The sequence below is a fragment of the Dendrobates tinctorius genome, unplaced genomic scaffold, assembly GCF_039654945.1.
Source record: "Dendrobates tinctorius isolate UK_male_01 unplaced genomic scaffold, ASM3965494v1 ptg000097l, whole genome shotgun sequence".
NCBI classification, from domain to species: Eukaryota; Metazoa; Chordata; class Amphibia; order Anura; family Dendrobatidae; genus Dendrobates; species Dendrobates tinctorius.
This window is the reverse complement of record NW_027361765.1, coordinates 13,616,173-13,640,221: the sequence shown is the minus strand read 5'-3', so window position 1 is coordinate 13,640,221 and position 24,049 is coordinate 13,616,173. Positions and strand designations below refer to the sequence as shown.

At 42.7% G+C, this 24,049-nt stretch overlaps 1 protein-coding gene across 5 annotated transcripts in view; it reads right to left on the bottom strand.

The window, feature by feature from the left end:
• Positions 1-24,049, bottom strand: part of APBA2 (amyloid beta precursor protein binding family A member 2) — a 791,677-nt gene that overhangs the window by 526,699 nt on the left and 240,929 nt on the right. Inside the window, exon 3 of one of the 5 annotated variants that reach the window (XM_073586914.1) lies at positions 8,852-8,924. The exons of the other annotated variants lie outside the window; for them this stretch is intronic. The gene's annotated coding sequence lies outside the window, so the exon portion shown is untranslated. The remainder of the gene's footprint in view (positions 1-8,851; positions 8,925-24,049) is intronic. 5 annotated transcript variants of the gene reach the window in all.

Here is a 24,049-nt window from a genome sequence, read left to right as displayed (position 1 = left end):
TAAAAACAGGGGTGGTTATACCAAAGTGTTGTCAAGCCCCGCAACTTCTATGGTTAAGTATAGTGATGAGCAAGTATACTCGTTGCTCGGGATTTCCCGAGCATGCTCGGGTGTCCTCCGAGTATTTTGGCATGCTCGGAGGTTTAGTTTTCGGCGTCTCAGCTGCATGATTTGTGACTTGCAGACAGGCTGAATACATGTCGGGATTCCCTAACAAACAGGCATTCCTCACATATTCAAGCTGTCTAGCAGTCGCAAATCATGCAGATGAGACGACGACAACTAAATCTCTGAGCACGCCAAAATACTCGTAGGACACCTGAGCATGCTCGGGAAAACCCGAGCAACGAGTATACTCGCTCATCACTAGTTAAGTACACACTGCGTTCAGCCATGGTTTGATGGGTTCCATCTGGACTTTCGCATGGATCCCTTAAAAATGGGATTCCAACATGACCATGACAGAGCTATTCATTACAATATGACAAACTGAGTTCAAATGGACTCCATTTGTGCTCCTTGGTGGAGATGTCAGTCCTTTCAATGGGCACAAGAAAGTAGTCAACTTGTATCTTTAAGTGGCACATGCACCATAAATGGAGATCCAGCCAAAATCATAGTAGATTCGTTTTGTCCTACTTTAAACAAAAGGTGTCAAGGTCAGCAGAAAATTATGGCAGTGCTTGACTCCTTCCTAAATGTCTCCTACAGTTATCCAGACAAACCCCACAGAAGTATAGACAGAATGTACAACTTCCATGCAGCTGATTACATTACTGCCCCTGAAGTGCCTAATGCTTGTAATGAAATCTGCTTGAAAGTCAAATGATCCTTGTAAAGTCGTCATTTATTTACGACCTGCACAATCACAACATTGGATGAATCAAAGAGGATTTTCAATTACATTTCATTTGAAGGTTTAACCAGTGAAGCAGATCCAATCTATTCATTTGCGATTAGATCAGTATTTAGAAGGTTAGAATATATTTGTAGTACCGAAAATGAGAACATTTGGGGGTGGTTGAAGTATGTTAGCAGCAGATCTTTTTAGGTTATTATACTGTAGATGGGTGCTAAATAGCGATGCTCTTAAAGCAGATCTGTCGCTAGATTTCCCAATACAAACTTCACCTAGTATGTAATGGATCTCTTAGACCTGATGAGGCTGGTGTGCTATGAGAATCCAAGACAAAATGGGTGCAGAATTTTGAAAAAGTAAAGTTATTTTCTGCTTGATTGGCCACTCCTCAGTGTCCCTCCTCCCTACTGCTGCTGAGATCTGTCACTGCTAAATACAAGTTGCAGCTGTCAGTCAGGCTGTGTGGACAGATATTGAATATACAAAGATTCATGGAATAAAATCTGGAAAATGCTCATTATAATATCTGGATTATCTTATTATGAGCATGGTGGTGCCGTGGTTAGTACTGTTGCTTAGCAGTGCCGAGGTCCTGGGTTCAAATCAGCCAAGGACAAATTCTGTAAGGAGATTGTATGTTCTCCACAGGTTTCCACCTAAACTCCAAAGACATACTGATAGGAAATTTAGACTGTGAGCCCCAATGCCGACAGAGATGAGCGCTTTTGAATTAATGGTGCTTTGTAAGTGAGTAAAATAAATATTTACTTCTGATATGCACTTTCATAGTAACTACACATGCCTCATCAGGACTAAGAGATCGATTTAATCATTTACGCAGATTGCATTGTGAAATCTCGTGACAAGTGCACTTTTAAATCACAGCTTCACACTCCAATAAGATGTAAATTATAATTATTCCCATATACTATAATCTGACAACTGGGCTTTAACTAAGTAACATGAGTTTGGAACGGACATTGTTGTAACGACAAGCAGAGAATCTAGTTTAGCTCCCGTTTTATGGAGTGTGTACTTCAGCTTAGAAGCACTGCATTTGCCAAACACCCTAACTAAATTTAATATGTCCTTAAGATTTAATGGTAGATGGAAGAAATGTTTTCTGAATACAAAAGCAGTGATGACAAGACTTTCAGAAGTAGATGACTCTGCCGAGAAACATTGGCTGAGTTTTTACAGGGCAAATAGAACACCCTTTCCTCTCCCTTTTATCATTATTTTAGTGTTTCTTGACAAATAAAGTAAAAGCATTCCTTGCAGCCATAGTAGTTTTCTGAATTTCAATGAATCACTGCGAGCTACAGAAAAAAAGTATATATATAAATATATATATATTCAAAAATCAATATCTGATTTTCATTAGTTGACATTCAGTAAATTTAAATTCAAAGTTACTTTTGTCAGTTTCAAGTTATTTCAGCGACCATTGTGGGTTTTTCTTACTTTAACAGAAGGGTATCAATAATTTTGTCTGTGTGTACCGTATTTTTCGGATTATAAGACGCACTTTTTTCCCCAAAATTTTGGGGGAAAATGGGGATGCGTCTTATAATGTGTATATACCTTACCGATACCGTTGCTGCAGGCCGCAGGCTGGGATGAGGGGGTGTCCGGCGGTGCTGCGGGGGTTCTGGTCTTTTCCAAAATATCGGCAGAGCCACGGCAGTGCCGGACACCCCCGTAGCACCGCTGGGCACTCACAGCACTGGAGACACCAGCAGCACAGGACACCACAACAGCACCAGACACCCGCAGCGGCGCACCGCACATCGGAACACCACCTCATCTCAGCCTGCAGCATGATCCCACTCCTGCAGCGACTCTGGGACCCCACTTCACCGCATCCACCTCCACTGGTAAGCAATAAAATGCATGGATTATAAGAAACAACATCATTTTATTAAGAAAAAATTGTTTTCCTATTTTTCTCCTCAAAATTTGGGGTACGTCTTATAATACGGAGCATCTTATAATCCGAAAAATACTATGCTTAACCTGAGTCACTAAAAGTAGAAAATATATATGGCAAAAATTGTGTTCACTAAAAATTTACACAAGTGAATTGTATATATGATGCCTCACCTCCCATAATAAGGTGCCCTCATATGAAAACAATTTCCCAGTAACTACCATACCATAGAGTGCAACAATGTAATATGACACGAAAAAAGTGCAACAATATCTCAAAAGCTATTCCAATATACAAAGAGAATTATAGTTTGAACATGTTGAAAAATTCACACAAGCATTGATATAGATATAATAATTATATGCACCAACAATAACAAAAATTTGATATGCAGGTAATTGCAATATAAAATGGATGGAATAAATATAAAATAGATGGGAGTTAAAGATAAGGGAAATTGAAATTATCCAAACCAAATTCAGGTCAAATACCCGGTGAATTCAATCAGTATGAAATTCATTTCACACAAATCGTCTAAAATGACTGCTACCATTTCAAACATTGCAGAACTTTGCATTAGCCAGAGACGGCTCATAAGACATCAGGCAAACTGCCCCACAATACCTTGAAGCTATCACAGCACATAGTGTGGACAAGCAATCAGTAAGGACTTTCACAGTCTGTATAAAAGCAGAAGCAGGAAATGCAACAGCCATTTTGTTGTGAATATTGAGAGGACGATTCAACTAATAGTTTAGTCATAGATATAGGGAGAAAAAAGCCATAAAACACTAATGAAATTGTAAAGTTGCCTTCACAAGCACATTGTTTTGTGCAACTGCAGCAATAAATGCAAAGTTTTGCTGCTATTTTCAAGAATTGAGTCACAAAGTTGTGGTTTCAATGCCACTGCAGGAAAAATAAAACCACAATGCAGCTGCAACATATAAACTCCGCCTAAGGATCGTGTGTGTGACAGCACAATAGTGATGAAGATTTGTGTGTGAGAGGCACAATAGAGGCTTTGGAGGACATTTGAATTAAGCGAATCTGGTTAATTTGACTTTTAAAAGATACCCTCTTCTTTAGTGGAAAACTTGTATTGGGGAGTAGTGAAGACTGCAGTAAGTATATTTCATGATTAAAAAGCTGTGGACACTTCCCAATAGAATAAAATCATTGAAATGGTTGAAACTGAAAGCAAATCAGCATCAAAATCCCTGAAAAATCCACTTGTAACACGTGAAGATTTTGTTGAGGATTTTGAAGTTTATTTGCCTCGGAAACTCAGTAAAACCGGCTGCACAAAAATATGAATGTACCTTTACAGCTGCACCTGTTTGTCATTTACTGTGATCAAAAGAATATCTATATTGCAAAATACTGTACTTTTTTGCAACAAATGTGCATTTAGCCACTTGGCAACACTGTATAATGTTTACACTGCATGTGTTGTGCCATGACTGCATGTGGCTCACTCGTTATTCCGCGGAAGCACTGCCATAAGCTGTAAACAGCATGCAGGCCCACAACATGTGTTCCCAGCCTTAGGCTGGAGTCACACTGCCGAATTTCTCATTCGATAATCGCATCACATAGCAGGCACAGGCCGGCACCTCTCCTGACCTGAGCATGACAGCGCAATGGATTACTATGCAGCTGTCAAGCTCAGGTCAGGAGAGGTGCCGGCCAGGGCAAGTTTTACGATCCGATTCTCGGATGAAAAATACGCCAGTGTGTCTCTGCCCTTAGGAGGTAACCCTTATTCAGTTGGATTCTTTTTCACGGGAGCGCTAATATAATGTTTCAAAGGAAACTTCCTTTAACATAGGATTGGTATGATTGTTTTACCAGCTAGAACAATATTTTGGTACAATACCATTAGGAAAAATATGAAACACTTACATTTCAATATCAAACATGAAACAGTGCCCCACTAAAAGAATCCATACCCACTGTCAAAACTTTTTCGAAGATTACATTTCCCATGGCTGGTGTGACAAATAAGTCTCTGATTTATTTTCTCACTGTTCTGAAGCACATTCCAAAACCTCAGCAACGTCCCATATGAATTCCCTACCAGGTGCAGAGCGAAACACAGAGATACATTAATTTTACTTCATATGCAATCACCGCACTAATTAAAACCCCATGAAAAGTAATTGAAGTTACTTGTTAGCACACTGGGGGTTATGTTTTTGAGCGCTTATGAAAACACATACAGACTTAGTATTTGCTTCCATTTACCACCCACACATCTGTAAGGATATATTTTCATGAAATTCAAGAGACAGAAAATTGAGTCTTACAATATGTCTTCAGCGCTACAGCGAAGAAAAATAAATGGTTTCTTGACTTAACTAAAATAATTATGTATTTCCTATGATTGCCTAACATGAATTCATTCACTGTAGCCCAATGAATATGATTATATGTAATAAGGTCACTCAAATCAGGAGGAAAAGATCAAGATAACTTTTTAGAAGTATTAGGAAAAAAAAAAACTGGAAATAGAGATATGTCACCATGACCCAATTCAAGTACTAAAAACTGCAGCTTATATGTGGGAATAAAAATGATGCCAACTTACTTTTTTAAAGGATTTAGCCGCTTTATCATTATTTTAGCAAATATGTTGAGGGCATGATTTTATGGCACTTTCTAATATATTCACATATTACAGGTTTTTCTATACTTCTTGTTGAAGCTTCCACCACTGTAACTAGTTGATCAGTTGCTCTAAATGAAAAACACTTCACATGGGAAGGCGGTTTGTTCGTGGATGAAGGCAATTGGAAAGATCTGGTCACATGCTCCTCCACCAGCAGCCATTTTGAGAATAGGAGTACTGTGTAGACTGAGAAGAAACCATACTAACACGTACAGGAGGAGAGCCTATATTTCTTATAAATTAGTAAGTGCCACAAAATCACATCCCCAACATACTTTTAAAAAGTAAACATTAAAAGGCCAAACACTGTAAACTAGTCGGTGCTGACTCTACTATATGTTCTGCAAATCTACAACAGGATGTAAGCTTCCAGTTGAATTGAACGGCTGTGTGGTGCAGCAGGAGATACCTGTCTGCCAGTGACTTTAATAAGTAATCTTGTTCCATGAAATAAGAAATCTAGACTAAAGAATCCCATAGCTTCAGACTAATGTCGGTAAAACCTGTTGATATCGACAGTTTCGGTTGACTGTCTAATGTGTATGGGGCAGTGGCCGACTGATGGACAGGAGAGATGTCCATGATGCATGTCAGATTTGTATATTGGAGAGTCAGCTTAAGCATTGTTTGGCTAACAGTCATGTAATGTGTATTACCAGCTTAAGTGGAGGGTACTGTCCATTTCACCATTATGTATAAAATTAACTTATCATGTTGTTTTCCCTTTACACTAATAATAACAGAAGCGTTATGGGGCCGATGTCAGTAACCTGAAACGTTACACAGTTGGTTCTTCAAAACCCTCCATTCCAGATTTAGTCTCTTAAAGGGGACATCCAAGATTTTGTAAAATAAAAAAATAAAAAAATGTGCCTAGGCAGGCAGTTGCCAATTACGTTCCTGTTGTAATCAGTGCCAGCAATTCAGCTGCTTTTGCTTACATCAAATCAGCAAACCTTTGGCTTCTTTTCCGCTCTGTTTTGATTATTTGATTACAGGGCAGGATTGCCGACGTCAGGTTGATTGACAGCCAGCTCCCCACTGCCTAACTGGGGAAGCCGTCTGTCAATCAGCATGATGTTGAAGGTCATGCCCTGTCGACTGAGCAACCTAGAACAAGAAGAGCTGCTCTGTTGACAGGGAGAAGCTGAATAGCTGGCAGGAACAGGCTGTGACAGATCTGTGTCGGTGAAGAACAGCAACGAGAACAACAGGTAGGTAGAAAAAATGGAGGAGACATGAAGGTAGGCAAGGAAAAGACTAAGGGTCAGCATAGGACCAAGGGAAGCGAGGTAGAAAGGATCACAATAAGGTTGCATATGAATGGCACCAAGTAGGAGACACTGTGGATAAATGTAGGGTATACCTATGTACCAGTAACATGAAATGCAAAAAGAAGAAGCACCCGCTTACCCATGATAGATCCAGACAGCTACAGCCCTCCTTGCATCCCCTGATGCGCGTTTCATGTGCTTGCTTTATCAAAGGGGAGTGGATTAGTCTATTTGTCTAATCTCAGCCAAATCTGCCTATATTGGCAGTTTAAGCCTACAATCTAGTGTGTATGTGGACACCAGCCAACTGATGGTTGGGGGAGATGTTGATCAGTACAGTGACAGTCAGCCACTGGCTGATGTGTCAGCCTTTATCTTTTTAACAGAGTACACAGAAGCAATCATCCTAATGAACGCTTCTGTGTATGGAAGAATCGGCTGAGATGGCTGTCGGCCAAATGGTCGGTCAAAACATAGTCATCTTATGTGTTTGGTGAAATTTAGAGTGCACATTTATCTCATGACTATTGTTCAGAGACAATCACAGATACTGGAATTCTAGAGCTCCATGTGACGATTTCAGACAATAAAAACAGGTCAAAAAATAAATTGGAGAGAAGTGGTGATCTTACAGTCATTTTGCATGCATTCTTCCTTTCTCAAAGCCTCCCATGCTTGATTGGTCTCCCTGTAACCAAATTTTCTCCTCTCCAATGCATCCCGATTGTGGCAGCCAGGATTGCATCTCTGTCCAGCTGTCATACCAATTAGAGTTGAGCGACTTTGGTCGGATCGGGTTTCATGAAACAAAATTTGTTTCAGATGAAACTGGTCCGACTAGGGCAAAAAAAAGTCGGAGTTTCGTCCGAAACCCGACCCCAATGCAAGTCAATGGGAAATACAAGTCGGCATTGAGCGGATGACATTCATCCACTCAATGCCAACTTTTATTCCTCATTGACTTGCATTGGGGTTGGGTTTCGGACGAAACTCCGACTTTTTTTGCCCTAGTCGGACCAGCTTCATCTGAAATAAATTTTGTTTCATGAAACCCGATCCAACTAAAGTCGCTCAACTCTAATACCAATGCTTCCACTTTGTGCCAGTTATTGCACTGGTTACCCATCTGCTACAGAGTACAATAAAATAATTATTTCTCACCCGCAAAGCTATCGAAGAGAAATAGTGATCATTTTTGCATGCATTCTTCCTTTCTCAAAGCCTTCCCAAATTTATCTATGATGCCATGTCATATACAGTAGTAGCAACCAACACTGGAATGCCACCTCATATGCAAACAATTGTAATGGGATGAAAGGAAAAGGTATAAATAAAAAATAGTAAGACAAACCATTTAGCTTTTGTACGCAACTTTGATGTATATCAGAAACTCTTTTTAATTCCATTACAAGAGTTTTTTTCACCTGCAAGAAAATTTATTTGGAAAAAAAAATTACAGCCTATGAGAAGAATTTTCTCATAGGGCAGCTTTCAATTCTATGAGCTATATACATGTACACCTATATTACAGTTCAGCTGGAACGAGAGCTCTATGGATCTTGCAGAGCCTGCAGTTAAGCAGTTAGAACACACAGAGAGAAATCATTCTACAGAATGGTCAATTTGTTTCACAAGCTTCTAGGCACTTATGTGAACCGAAGGAATTTGTGCAGCAATATATTTCCACTTGGCCACTTGAGTTTCCTACTTCTCTCTGGATCATTTATTCTGTAGGTGGTGTGAAATTCCTCCACTGATTATGCGGTATTACAACTTACTGCTGTTTTTCTGGACTAACTTACCATCTGTGCTCACTGAGATTTACTTATACAATATCAACACAACAAAGAAGAAAGATTCCAAGATCGGAATTCACACAGAAAATCATCAAGTCAGTATGCCAAGACAGAAATAGAACAAAAGAATGAGTGTAGCCATGCTATGCAATATAATGGTTAACATTATAATACCAGAACATATACCAATCATGTGTTCTTTTTGTTTTGTTTTTTTATGGGGGGGTTTCTGACATCACAACTACAATGATTGACTGTAGCGGTCTGTTCCTGTTTTTCTTAAAACCTTGCTTATCATGGGTTAAATATAAAAAAGCATACCTAGCTACTGATCCTCGGCACGGGTCCGTTAGTCTCCTTGTCACTGATTGGCTGCAGCAGTGTTGCACCAGCCCTGTAGGTGTAAGATAAGGAAGTGACATGGGCAGTGGTACAGAGCAGTGACAAGTGATTGGTGAGTATATGTTTTTATTTTCTTTTTACGCAATGTTGTTCTCATTTTATAGAGGTAAAAAAGGGGTGAATAATCCCTTTAATACATGTTAATAAAATGGCAAAGAAGTATCATAAATATGGTAGTTTTCTTAAAGGGTATACATTTATAAATTAGTTATAAAAGAAACAACAATTGTGAATATACTGATTAACATAACCTCAGAACTTTACCCATCAAAAGTTCTAGAATAATTAACAATCCACTTTCCATCAGGTCCAGGTACTGTTGTGTCAAAGGGATGTTTGGCAGAGATGACAAAACTTCCTGAAACTTGTTTCAGGTTCAATTAGCATGCTGGCACAGAAAATTTTGATTCAGACCAAATCGATTCAGACCGAATCATAAGAATTCAGAAGCCTGCGAATAATACATACCGTATATACTCGAGTATAAGCCGACCTGAGTATAAGCTGAGGCACCTAATCTTTCCAAGAAAAACTGGGCAAGCTTATTGACTCAAGTATAAGCCGGGTATGCATTGTCCCCTCATGCCTGTCCTTGTATGCATGGCCCCATATCCCTTTTCCTTGTATACGTGGCTCCTTATCCCCTATCATTGTATGCGTGGCTCCTTATCCCCTATCCTTGAATGCGTGGCTCCTTATCCTCTGTCCTTGTATGCGTGGCTCCTTATCCCCTATCCTTGTATGCGTGGCTCCTTATCCCCTATCTTTGTTTGCATGGCTCCTTATCCCCTATCCTTGTATGCGTGGCTCCTTATCCCCTGTCCTTGTATGCGTGGCTCCTTATCCCCTATGCTTGTTTGCATGGCTCCTTATCCCCTATCCTTGTATGCGTGGCTCCTTATCCCCTATCCTTGAATGCGTGGCTCCTTATCCCCTTTCCTTGTATGGGTGGCTCCTTATCCCCTGTCCTTGTATGCATGGCTCCCCCATCCCTATCTTTGCATGCATGGCTCCCCAATCCCTATCCTTGTATGCATGGCTCCTTATCCCCTATCCTTGTATGCATGGCTCTCCCGTCCCTGTGCTTGCATGTGTGGCTCCTTTTCCCCTATCCTTCTATGCATGGCTCCTTATCCCCTATCCTTGTATGCGTGGCTCCTTATCCCCTATCATTGTTTGCGTGGCTCCTCATCCCCTATCCTTGTATATGTGGCTCCTTATCCCCTATCATTGTATGCGTGGCTACTTATCCCCTATCCTTGTATGCGTGGCTCCTCATCCCCTATCCTCATATGCGTGGCTCTTTATCCCCTATCAATGTGTACGCGGCTCCTCATCCCCTATCCTTGCATGAGTGGCTCCTTATCCCCTGTGCTTGTAAGCATGGCTCCTTATCACCTGTCCTTGTATTCGTGGCTCCTTATCCCCTATCCTTGTATGCTTGGCTCCTTATCCCCTGTCCTTGCATGAGTGGCTCCTTATCCTCTGTCCTTGTATGCATGGCTCCTTATCCCCTATCCTTGCATGAGTGACTCCTTATCCCCTGTCCTTGTATGCGTGGCTCCTTATCCCCTATCCTTGTATGCATGGCTCCTTATCACCTGTCCTTGTATTCATGGCTCCTTATTCCCTATCCTTGTATGCGTGGCTCCTAGTCCCCTGTCCTTGTATGCGTGGCTCCTTAACCCCTATCATTGTATGCATGACTCCTTATCCCCTATCCTTGTTTGCTTGTCTCCTTATCCCCTAACCTTGTATGTATGGCTCCTTATCCCCTGTTCTTGTATGAGTGGCTCCTTATCCCCTATCCTTGTATGCATTGCTCCCCCTTCTCTATCCTTGTATGAATGGCTCCCTCATCCATATCCTTGTATGCATGGCTCCCCATTCCCTGTCCTTGTATGCATGGCTCCTTATCCCCTATCCTTGTAAGCATGGCTCTCCCGTCCCTGTCCTTGTATGCATGGCTCCTTATCCCCTATATTTATATGCGTGGCTCCTTATCCTCTATCCTTGTATACGTGGCTCCTTATCCCCTATCCTTGCATGCATGGCTCCCCCGTCCCTATCTTTGTATGCATGGCTCCCCAATCCCTGTCCTTGTATGCATGGCTCCTTATCCCCTATCCTTGTATGCATGGCTCACCCATCCCTGTGCTTGTATGCGTGGCTCCTTATCCCCTATCCTTGTATGCGTGGCTCCTTATCCCCTATCCTTGTATGCATGGCTCCTTATCCCCTATCCTTGCATGAGTGGCTCCTTATCCCCTCTGCATGTATGCGTGGCTCCTTATCCCCTGTCCTTGCATTCGTGGCTCCTTATCCCCAGTCCTTGTATTCGTGGCTCCTTATCCCCATCCTTGTATGCGTGGCTCCTTATTCCCTGTCCTTGCATGAGTGGCTCCTTATCCCATGTCCTTGTATACGTGGCTCCTTATCCCCTATCCTTGCATGAGTGGCTCCTTATCCCCTGTCCTTGTATGCGTGGCTCCTTATCCCCTATCCTTGTATGCTTGGCTCCTTATCACCTGTCCTTGTGTTCATGGCTCCTTATTCCCTATCCTTGTATTCGTGGCTCCTTATCCCCTGTCCTTGTATGCGTGGCTCCTTATCCCCTATCATTGTTTGCGTGGCTCCTTATCCCCGATCCTTGTTTGCTTGGCTCCTTATCCCCTATCCTTGTATGCATGGCTCCTTATCCCCTGTCCTTGTATGAGTGGCTCCTTATCCCCTATCCTTGTTTGCATGGCTCCTTATCCCCTATCCTTGTATGCGTGGCTCCTTATCCCCTGTCCTTGTATGCGTGGCTCCTTATCCCCTGTCCTTGTATGCGTGGCTCCTTATCCCCTATGCTTGTTTGCATGGCTCCTTATCCCCTATCCTTGTATGCGTGGCTCCTTATCCCCTATCCTTGAATGCGTGGCTCCTTATCCCCTTTCCTTGTATGGGTGGCTCCTTATCCCCTATCCTTGTATGCATGGCTCCCCCATCCCTATCTTTGCATGCATGGCTCCCCAATCCCTGTCCTTGTATGCATGGCTCCTTATCCCCTATCCTTGTATGCATGGCTCTCCCGTCCCTGTGCTTGCATGTGTGGCTCCTTTTCCCCTATCCTTCTATGCATGGCTCCTTATCCCCTATCCTTGTATGCGTGGCTCCTTATCCCCTATCATTGTTTGCGTGGCTCCTCATCCCCTATCCTTGTATATGTGGCTCCTTATCCCCTATCATTGTATGCGTGGCTCCTTATCCCCTATCCTTGTATGCGTGGCTCCTCATCCCCTATCCTCATATGCGTGGCTCTTTATCCCCTATCAATGTGTACGTGGCTCCTCATCCCCTATCCTTGTATGCATGGCTCCTTATCCCCTATCCTTGCATGAGTGGCTCCTTATCCCCTGTGCTTGTAAGCATGGCTCCTTATCACCTGTCCTTGTATTCGTGGCTCCTTATCCCCTATCCTTGTATGCGTGGCTCCTTATCCCCTGTCCTTGCATGAGTGGCTCCTTATCCTCTGTCCTTGTATGCATGGCTCCTTATCCCCTATCCTTGCATGAGTGACTCCTTATCCCCTGTCCTTGTATGCGTGACTCCTTATCCCCTATCCTTGTATGCATGGCTCCTTATCACCTGTCCTTGTATTCATGGCTCCTTATTCCCTATCCTTGTATGCGTGGCTCCTAATCCCCTGTCCTTGTATGCGTGGCTCCTTAACCCCTATCATTGTATGCGTGACTCCTTATCCCCTATCCTTGTTTGCTTGTCTCCTTATCCCCTAACCTTGTATGTATGGCTCCTTATCCCCTGTTCTTGTATGAGTGGCTCCTTATCCCCTATCCTTGTATGCATTGCTCCCCCTTCTCTATCCTTGTATGAATGGCTCCCTCATCCATATCCTTGTATGCATGGCTCCCCATTCCCTGTCCTTGTATGCATGGCTCCTTATCCCCTATCCTTGTAAGCATGGCTCTCCCGTCCCTGTCCTTGTATGCATGGCTCCTTATCCCCTATATTTATATGCGTGGCTCCTTATCCTCTATCCTTGTATACGTGGCTCCTTATCCCCTATCCTTGTATGCATGGCTCCCCTGTCCCTATCTTTGTATGCATGGCTCCCCAATCCCTGTCCTTGTATGCATGGCTCCTTATCCCCTATCCTTGTATGCATGGCTCTCCCATCCCTGTGCTTGTATGCATGGCTCCTTATCCCCTATCCTTGCATGAGTGGCTCCTTATCCCCTCTGCTTGTATGCGTGGCTCCTTATCCCCTGTCCTTGCATTCGTGGCTCCTTATCCCCAGTCCTTGTATTCGTGGCTCCTTATCCCCATCCTTGTATGCGTGGCTCCTTATTCCCTGTCCTTGCATGAGTGGCTCCTTATCCCATGTCCTTGTATACGTGGCTCCTTATCCCCTATCCTTGCATGAGTGGCTCCTTATCCCCTGTCCTTGTATGCGTGGCTCCTTATCCCCTATCCTTGTATGCTTGGCTCCTTATCACCTGTCCTTGTGTTCATGGCTCTTTATTCCCTATCCTTGTATTCGTGGCTCCTTATCCCCTGTCCTTGTATGCGTGGCTCCTTATCCCCTATCATTGTTTGCATGGCTCCTTATCCCCGATCCTTGTTTGCTTGGCTCCTTATCCCCTATCCTTGTATGCATGGCTCCTTATCCCCTGTCCTTGTATGAGTGGCTCCTTATCCCCTATCCTTGTATGCGTGGCTCCTTATCCCCTATCCTTGTATGCATGGCTCCCCTGTCCCTATCTTTGCATGCATGGCTCCCCATTCCCTGTCCTTTTATGCATGGCTCCTTATCCCCTCTCCTTGTAAGCATGGCTCTCCCATCCCTGTCCTTGTATGCATGGCTCCTTATCCCCTATCCTTGTATGCGTGGCTCCTTATCCCCTATCCTTGTATACATGGCTCCTTATCCCCTATCCTTGTATGTGTGGCTCCTCATCCCCTATCCTTGTACACGTGGCTCCTTATCCCCTATCTTTGTATACGTGGCTCCTCATCCCCTATCCTTGTATGCGTGGCTCCTTATCCCCTATCCTTGTATGCGTGGCTCCTTATCCCCTATCCTTGTATGCGTGGCTCCTTATCCCCTATCCTAGTATGCATTGCTCCTTATCCCCTGTCCTTGTATGCGTGGCTCCTTATCCCCTATCCTTGTATGTGTTGCTCCTTATCCCCTGTCCTTGTATGCGTGGCTCCTTATCCCCTATCCTTGCATGAGTGACTCCTTATCCCCTGTCCTTGTATGCGTGGCTCCTTATCCCCTATCCTTGTATGCATGGCTCCTTATCACCTGTCCTTGTATTCATGGCTCCTTATTCCCTATCCTTGTATGCGTGGCTCCTAATCCCCTGTCCTTGTATGCGTGGCTCCTTAACCCCTATCATTGTATGCGTGACTCCTTATCCCCTATCCTTGTTTGCTTGTCTCCTTATCCCCTAACCTTGTATGTATGGCTCCTTATCCCCTGTTCTTGTATGAGTGGCTCCTTATCCCCTATCCTTGTATGCATTGCTCCCCCTTCTCTATCCTTGTATGAATGGCTCCCTCATCCATATCCTTGTATGCATGGCTCCCCATTCCCTGTCCTTGTATGCATGGCTCCTTATCCCCTATCCTTGTAAGCATGGCTCTCCCGTCCCTGTCCTTGTATGCATGGCTCCTTATCCCCTATATTTATATGCGTGGCTCCTTATCCTCTATCCTTGTATACGTGGCTCCTTATCCCCTATCCTTGTATGCATGGCTCCCCTGTCCCTATCTTTGTATGCATGGCTCCCCAATCCCTGTCCTTGTATGCATGGCTCCTTATCCCCTATCCTTGTATGCATGGCTCTCCCATCCCTGTGCTTGTATGCATGGCTCCTTATCCCCTATCCTTGCATGAGTGGCTCCTTATCCCCTCTGCTTGTATGCGTGGCTCCTTATCCCCTGTCCTTGCATTCGTGGCTCCTTATCCCCAGTCCTTGTATTCGTGGCTCCTTATCCCCATCCTTGTATGCGTGGCTCCTTATTCCCTGTCCTTGCATGAGTGGCTCCTTATCCCATGTCCTTGTATACGTGGCTCCTTATCCCCTATCCTTGCATGAGTGGCTCCTTATCCCCTGTCCTTGTATGCGTGGCTCCTTATCCCCTATCCTTGTATGCTTGGCTCCTTATCACCTGTCCTTGTGTTCATGGCTCTTTATTCCCTATCCTTGTATTCGTGGCTCCTTATCCCCTGTCCTTGTATGCGTGGCTCCTTATCCCCTATCATTGTTTGCATGGCTCCTTATCCCCGATCCTTGTTTGCTTGGCTCCTTATCCCCTATCCTTGTATGCATGGCTCCTTATCCCCTGTCCTTGTATGAGTGGCTCCTTATCCCCTATCCTTGTATGCGTGGCTCCTTATCCCCTATCCTTGTATGCATGGCTCCCCTGTCCCTATCTTTGCATGCATGGCTCCCCATTCCCTGTCCTTTTATGCATGGCTCCTTATCCCCTCTCCTTGTAAGCATGGCTCTCCCATCCCTGTCCTTGTATGCATGGCTCCTTATCCCCTATCCTTGTATGCGTGGCTCCTTATCCCCTATCCTTGTATACATGGCTCCTTATCCCCTATCCTTGTATGTGTGGCTCCTCATCCCCTATCCTTGTACACGTGGCTCCTTATCCCCTATCTTTGTATACGTGGCTCCTCATCCCCTATCCTTGTATGCGTGGCTCCTTATCCCCTATCCTTGTATGCGTGGCTCCTTATCCCCTATCCTTGTATGCGTGGCTCCTTATCCCCTATCCTAGTATGCATTGCTCCTTATCCCCTGTCCTTGTATGCGTGGCTCCTTATCCCCTATCCTTGTATGTGTTGCTCCTTATCCCCTGTCCTTGTATGCGTGGCTCCTTATCCCCTATCCTTGTATGCGTTGCTCCTTATCCCCTGTCCTTGTATGCGTGGCTCCTTATCCCCTGTCCTTGTATGCGTGGCTCCTTATCCCCTTTCATTGTATGCGTGGCTCCTTATCCCCTATCCTTGTTTGCGTGACTACTTATCCCCTGTCCTTGTATGCATGGCTCCCCCGTCCCTATCTCTGTTTACATCGCTCCCCCTGTCCCTGCATGCATGGCTCCCCTGTCCCTGTCCTTGTATGCATGGCTCCCCAATCTCTGTCCTTGTATGCATGGCTCCTTTTCCCCTATCCTTGTATGCATGGCTCCCTCATCCCTGTCCTTGTATTCGTGGCTCCTTATCAGCTATCCTTGTATGCGTGGCTCCTTATCCCCTGTCCTTGCATGAGTGGCTCCGTATCCTCTGTCCTTGTATGTGTGGCTCCTTATCCCCTATCCTTGCATGAGTGGCTCCTTATCCCCTGTCCTTGTATGCGTGGCTCCTTATCCCCTGTCCTTGTATGCGTGGCTCCTTATCCAGTATCTTTGTATGCATGGCTTCCCCGTATGCATGGCTCCTTGTTCCCTATCCTTGTATGCATGTTTCCTATTAAAACAAACATTCTACTCACCTTCCTGTGCTCCCTGGATGCATCTCATTCCAGCGCCAGCAGCTGTTCCTGCCGAGTGATCACGTGGACCCACTCATTAAGGTAATGGATATTCACTCCACGCCCATGGGAGTGGAGAGGCGTGCATATTCATTACCTTAATACTGCAATCTGTAACATGGCAGCCATTTTTGGAGAGTCAAACAAAGCTGAGAGTTTTGAGAATTATTTGCACAAATGTCAAAAAATAGTTTGTAGCAGTAATTTTTGAAAGTCTGTTCTCTTATCTTGTTTACTGCTTTAGAAAAAGAACCTAGCAGCACACATATAACAGAAAAAAGGCCCTTTTAAATCATACTAGATGAGAGGAGCACAGGTGGTCTTTGTTCACATTGTTATCAAATGACCAGTCATAGAGGCATGTGACTTTTCCAGCAATCACTGGCCACAGACTGGCGGAGTATGCCTGGTCCATTATACTGGAGTGGCAAGTTGGCTATGTGCATTTTTCTCTGTTATTTGCATACGCAGAAGAAAAAAAAATATTTTTAAAGCCAAATTAAAATAGTAATCTGTGGCTCTACAGATATTTAACTTTCCCCAGTATGTTTCTATGAATGCCTTCCAGAGTAACACTGAAATCCCTCATAAGCCATGAATCTGAAGGTACCAAGGATGTGCAATAAGCTGTTGAAACGTAGGTAGGTCATCCCACCAGCCGAGCAACTCACAGAAATCAAGCACTGACCGCCGTAATTACCGTTCCCATTGTGCCGACTCATGAACTATGAAATCCCCTTCAAATATGCTGATGCCTAATGAGGAAAAGAGACGTAGCTCCGCGGGTTCTGCTTCACTGGAGGAGCAGTAGGGATGGTTGGAGGCTGCTGTTCGCTGGGAACAAATAAACTTCTGTGAGTGACAGTCTGAGTTACTGAATTAATGTCTAACCACGCTGAAAACAAGTGCCCACTGCTTGGCCGACTGACTGAAGACCAGGAACAAAGTCATCATTTTAAAGATTACATTTTCATTTGATTGTTAAAATTAGTTTAGCAGCTGTGGCATGGTGACCGCTGCATGTCTGTATCGCCCTACACAGCTAGCAATATATAGGGAATATATTTATTATTTATCTTAACTTGCATTGAATTTATTGTCTGTACATGTCCCCGCTTAATTGTAAAGTGCTGCGGAATATGTTGGCGCTATATAAATAAAAATTATTATTATTATAATTATTATAAGTAGTGCATACATATAGCATTTATTACACATGAAAACTGGTTATGAGTAAGAATCATTGATAATATTTCTATTTGACAAAAGTTCAAAATATCTTAAAGGGAATCCGTCATCAGGCTTTTGCTACCCCGCCTGATGTGATGCAGAGGCTGAGACCCTGATTCCAGTGTTGTATCACTTACTGGACTGCTACAGTTTTTTTAAAAAAAAACACTGTTTTTTTCTGTTGCAGACCTACCAATTCTCTAAATGTTGAACTCTATACATATTCCTGCCCACCCCACGGATCAAAAACGTTCTGTGAACACTGTGCATAGGCAGAAAGCTATATAGAGAAAAACTTGGCTCTCCAGGGTTGAGCAGTAGAACAGTAAGAATTTTATTTAGGCAATCCAACTGCAATATATACGTTTGGTTCTAGATTCCGGACCTTCATCAGAAAGCATCCATTGTGAAAGCATTCGTCTCCTGAAAGTACCCTTTCCACAGAAATCCGTTACTTTCTGATGAAGGTCCAGAATGTAGGACCAAAAGCTTAAATAAAAATGATATCATAGGTAAAAAGCTACCAATCAGTGAATCAGTGCTTGGGGTGGGGTTATACAGAGCTCATGAATATGTAAGACTATATTGCATCAGGTTTGCCCATTCTCTGGTGATAATCTCCTGCTGATAAAACAGTAATGTTATCAAAAGTACAGCAAGCAGACCAGTAAGTGACACATTGCTGGAATCAGGGTCTTTACACTCTGCAGCTTTCAAATAAGGAGGCAAAAACCTGGTGACGGATTCCTTTTAAATGTAAATATTAATACAGCTATTAATCATAATGCAGCATACAAATGTGAATATAACTTTCATTGAAAGGCACTTAACCTATATGTGCATTAAAGCTACAACTGACCAGACAAAACCATGTATATCTGCAGTACGTAATCCTGTGCTTATAACTATAACTACTATAGGCTCATATTGATTAACATTTCAAAATCAAGTAAACTGTGACATGTTTCGCCAGATCATCTGGCATTTTCAAGGGTTGCAGGGTCATTGTCCAATGATGAAATGCATGGAGACCCTTATAGTGTCTATAAGTCTACAGCTCTAGATACTCTGTATGCCGCTGCATGATAACTTGTGATGGCACCACATCCTCTCTCAGACACAAGGTTTCCAGAGCAGAATATTCACATAATTCAGCATGATAGAATACATCCTTCTATTTAGCATTTACAGATTCTAGTTGTAGTTGGAGGCATCCTAAAGTACTACAGTATAATGACCCAATAAGTTCTATGAGTGTAGCGATCGAAGCGTAGGAGCTGATATAATTTGTTTTGTAACTGAGAAAATATGATGTTCTGTATATGGGCTACCTGGTCCATATATTTTGGTTGCCATTTGTTTAATCTATTTTGTGCCCCTGTTTTTGTCAATGGTTGTATTGTAATTTCTCGGTCAGCAACCTTTTATGAACAATTCACTCACAATCAAGAAGAAACATGCAGTTTAGTGTTCAACAGGATCTGAGATTTCACAGTGCAAACTGCATACATTATTAAATAGATCATTTAAATCTAATGAGGCCGATGTATTTCTTTTGAAAGTTTACATGAGAATGACTGCACTATCCAGACATTAAGATGAACCATTTACATCTGCAGTTAATAGCAGGTAGGAAACCTTTCAAAAAGGATTATACAGCCATTCTGCGACGAATTTTCAAAGTAAGTACACCAACTTCATCAGGTCTAAGAGATCTCTTTAATAACGTATGTACTTTATATTGTGAAATTTTGTGATAAATGCACTTTAAGTTTTTAAAAATTGGGAATTATGCTGACCAATTAAAATAACTCTTAATTTACATGTTAAGTGTACCTCCCATGCTAATTGTTTTCATTTGCTTCCTAAAAGTTTTGTTACGTCAATCATGGAAAGATAATTCTCCTTGTCAAAGATATACACACACTTTAAAGTTAGAGATCTTCAGTGGCACAGAGTTGTCCAAACAGAGCAATAAAAGTCTCAGTGTATACCTCGCCTGAGGATATTGATTCGAGAAGTGTAAGCTGTTCCTGACAGCGCTTGTCCTTGCCATTCCAGCTGTGATATCGCTGTCATACTGCTATTACTCATCCTTTAAGTAACATTTGTGTCTTACGAGACTACTGCCGGCTACTTCAATATTGCTAAGATGCAAGGTTTTAAAAAGTCGGAATTCTAAATGACTTAGAAGCAAGAAAGGTGCACAGACAGATGGCTAAGCTTCAGTTTTCTGGCGTCAGTCAAAATCTGCCAGAGTGTGAAAAAACGGATCCGTTTCCGTAAAACGGATGCCACCGGATCCATTTTTTGTACGGATCCGCTTTAAAGTAAAATGAGCCTGGAAAAGGAGAGAGAGAATTCTGCTGCCAGAACGGGATTTGGGGTTAAATATTATGCAATGAAAGTCTTCCGGGCATGCTCAGTATAAAAAGGCGGATGTGTTGGCGGATTCCGCCAATTAACGGTTGGCCACGGATCCGCCGCCCATAGGCATCCATTATAACGCATGGCGGACAGCGACTGATCCATTGCTATCCGCTTTTTTGACGCACACAAAAAAAGTTTCATTGTCCGTCCACTCAAAAGAGCAGACGCCAAAATTATGACGATCCGTCAAAAAACAGATGGCCATCCGTCAAAATCCGCCGCAATGCAAGTCAATGGGAAATTAAATGGATCCGTCAAAAAAAAATGGCGGATCTGTTTTTTTTTTGCAAAACGGCAGATTTTGACTGATGTCAAAAAACTGAAGTGTGAAACAGGCCTAAACCATCCGCTTTCACTTACTGCTTAATTAGTCTTAATTGTGGTGAAAAAAAAATAGGTTTACATCTTCTTACATCTATGGCTCAATCTCTGCAGCACATCAGAGGTAAAAAGATATGGCTGGAATGATGCAGCTACTTTCTGATGCATGCTGCTTGTGGATCGGGCAACATTTATCAGCTGTCAGGATCCATTTAAATCTGCTCATGCACAGCGCATGTATGTAGAAATGAAAGAAGATGTAAACCTAATTTATTCTCACCAACATTAAGAATAATTAAGCAGTTCCCTTTAACCTCTTAAGAACAGGGCGATATTTCAGCTTTGATTTTACGCTTTTTTCCTCCCTGTAACTTTTTTTTTCTGCCAACATAGCCATATAAGGGGCTATTTTTTTTGTAGAATACATTGCAGTTTTGAATCACAGCATTTATTTTACCGTGCAATGAACTGAAAACTGGTAAGAAAATTAGAAGTGGAATGAAAGGGTAAAAAAATGCAATTCCATCACTTTTTTTGGGCTTGAATCAGAGGTGATTTTATGGTAACAATTACCTGTCAATATGATTTCCCTGGTCAGTTCGATTACGATAATATCAATCTTGCATAGAGTTCTTTTTCTCATAAAAATATGTAAGTATCTTCTAAGTCATGAAAAAAATTTTAAAAAATCAGAAATTTTTAAATGAAAAAAATTAGTTTGCGTCAGCATGCTCCAAGACCCACAACGTATTTTTTCCATTGATAGAGCTTGCTTTTCCATGTCAAACTAATGTTTTCAATAATACATCTGTGTATGAATTTTTAATTGATTTTTATTGTATTTTTTAAAGAGATATGGTGACAGAAAAACACAATTTTTGTGTTTCAATATTTTTGCTCCTTACAGTGTTTATCCTATGGGCTACTTAATTAAATTTTAGATTTTGATAGATCATACGTTGATGAAAGCAGATTTATACTATTCACCTAATCCATATTTATAAAAAAAAATTCAATTTACTATGCAAATTAGTCATCCTCCAGTAGTAAAACAATGTCTACTCCTGCTGAATCTCCATAATGATCACAAGCACCTTACAGAAATGTAATAAAGACATCTTATCCAGCCAACCAATGACTTGTCCTGCACTGGTGAGGGGGCGTAAACCCCAAAACATCTATCTACATAAGAAGTTTATTAGTTGGATAATATCCCTAGTTATGTTGCAAGTGTTGTAAAAATGTTGGACAATAAATTGCAGAATCGCAAGTATAAGGAAAAATGTTTTCTTTCTTAGGGAAAATTCATTTTCATGCTGTAGATTATGCCTGCTAAACAATAGCAAAATCCATCTGTGTGAAAGCCTTAGAGAGTGACAAGATTTTTTTAGTTTACATTTCTAAAAACTTTATGACGAGGATACAGAATTATTTAGGGTATAAAATGGCTTCAAAATCAATTTCATGCACTTGTAATAATGAGCTCCAAAATCACAAATTTTATGCTGGAAGATATTTATTATTGTTAAGTAGCTGGGTCTAACTAAGCATAAAACAGGTCTGTGATAACTTTACTTCATGCATAATTATGATCATTATTGCCTAAAACTGAACAGATCATTGCATGTATTCAACTCACTGAACGTGCTCCCTCATCCACAGTTTTTCTTGCTAGGGTTTAACTTATTAATATGCATTTACATGTATATACCCCATTTATTCCATGGCGCTTTACATTTGAAAAGGGGAAATATAGACAAGTATAATAAACATGTGTAAGACAAGGGACACACAAGTACATAAGGAGAGGGGACCCTGCCCGCGAGGGCTCACAGTCTACAGGGATGGGTGAGGATACAGTAGGAGAGGGTAGAGCAGGTAGTGCGGTGGTTCAGTAGACCGAGGATCATTGCAGGCTGTAGGCTTGTCGGAACAGGTGGGTCTTCAGGTTCTTCTTGAAGGTTTCCGTTGATGGCGAGAGTCTGATGTGTTGCAGCAGAGAGTTCCAGAGTATGGGGGAAGCACGGGAGAAGTCTTGTATGCGGTTGTGGGAAGAAGAGATGAGGAGGGAGTAGAGAAGGAGATCTTGAGATGATCGAATGTTGCATGTGGGTAGGTACTTAGGGACCATGTCACAGATGTATGGAGGAGACAGGTTGTGGATGGCTTTGTATGTCATGGTTAGGGTTTTGAATTGGAGCCTCTGGGCAATAGGAAGCCAGTGAAGGGCCTGGCATAGGGGGGAAGCTGGGGAATAGCGGGGAGACAGGTGGATTAGTCGGGCAGCAGAGTGTAGGATGGACTGGAGCAGTGCCAGAGTGCTAGAGGGGAGGCCAGAGAGTAGGAGGTTACAGTAGTCAAGGTGGTAGATGATAAGAGCATGCACTAGTGTTTTTGTTGTTTCGTGGTTGAGCAATGAGCGGATCCAGGAAATATTTTTGAGTTTGAGGTGGCAGGAGGAAGCGAGGGCTTGGATATGTGGTTTAAAAGAGAGCGCAGAGTCGAGGATCACCCCAAGGCCCCGAGCGTGCGGGACTGGGGAAAGAGAGCAGCCATTTATATTGATGGATAGGTCTGGTGAGGGGATAGAGTGAGATGGGGGAAAGATGATGAATTCTGTTTTGTCCATGTTCAGTTTGAGAAAGCGAGCAGAGAAGAAGGCTGAGATAGTAGACAGACATTGTGGGATTTTGGTCAGTAAGGAGGCGAGGCTGGGTCCAGATAGGTAGATCTGCGTGTCATCGGCATAGAGGTGATACTGCAAGCCGTGGGATTCTATGAGCTGTCCCAAGCCAAAGGTGTAGATGGAGAATAGTAGGGGTCCTAGGACAGAGCCTTGAGGAACACCAACAGACAGGGGGCGAGGTGAGGAGGTGGTGTGTGAGACTTATAAGGGTAAGTTCACACTAGGCGTTTTTTCAGCAATTTTTTTCTGCAGCAAAACCTCATCTCTTTACAGGAAAGAAGCTGCAGGAAAAAAAGCATGTTTTTTTGCGTTTTTTGTGCGTTTTAGGGCTCATACTCACTTGCGAGACACACTGCCGCTGGCACTGGGACCGGAGCGGGAGGCGGCATAGAAATACATGTAGCCGCACGCTCCGGTCCCAGTGCCGGTGGCAGTGCCAGGTTTTTAATGCAAGAAACTCGCACAAGAATCGTGCGAGTCTCTCGCAAGTGAGTATGAGCCCTTAGCTTGCTAAGCTCCAGGAAAAAAGCATGTTTTCCTTGCGTTTTTTGCTGCTTTTTTGTGCATTTTTTGCTGTGGTTTTGGCTTCCTAGATTTGTCTCTTGTGCATGCTGATAAAGTTTAGTGTTGGAAAAAAAAGTTCTATAGAATCAGGTTTTGCCACAAAAAAACGCAACAAGACCTGATATCTGTGTTTTTTCACCATCCATTCATTTCAATGGGTGAAAACTGCTGAAAAAACGCTGAAAGAAGTGACATGCTCCATTGTGCCAAAAAACATGCAAAGTACAAAATACCGATGACAAAAAAACCCAACTCTGTGCATAACATTTCTGAAATCTCATAGACTTTGCTGGTTCTGTAAAAAGCAGCTGATAATTTGCATTAAAGAAGCGC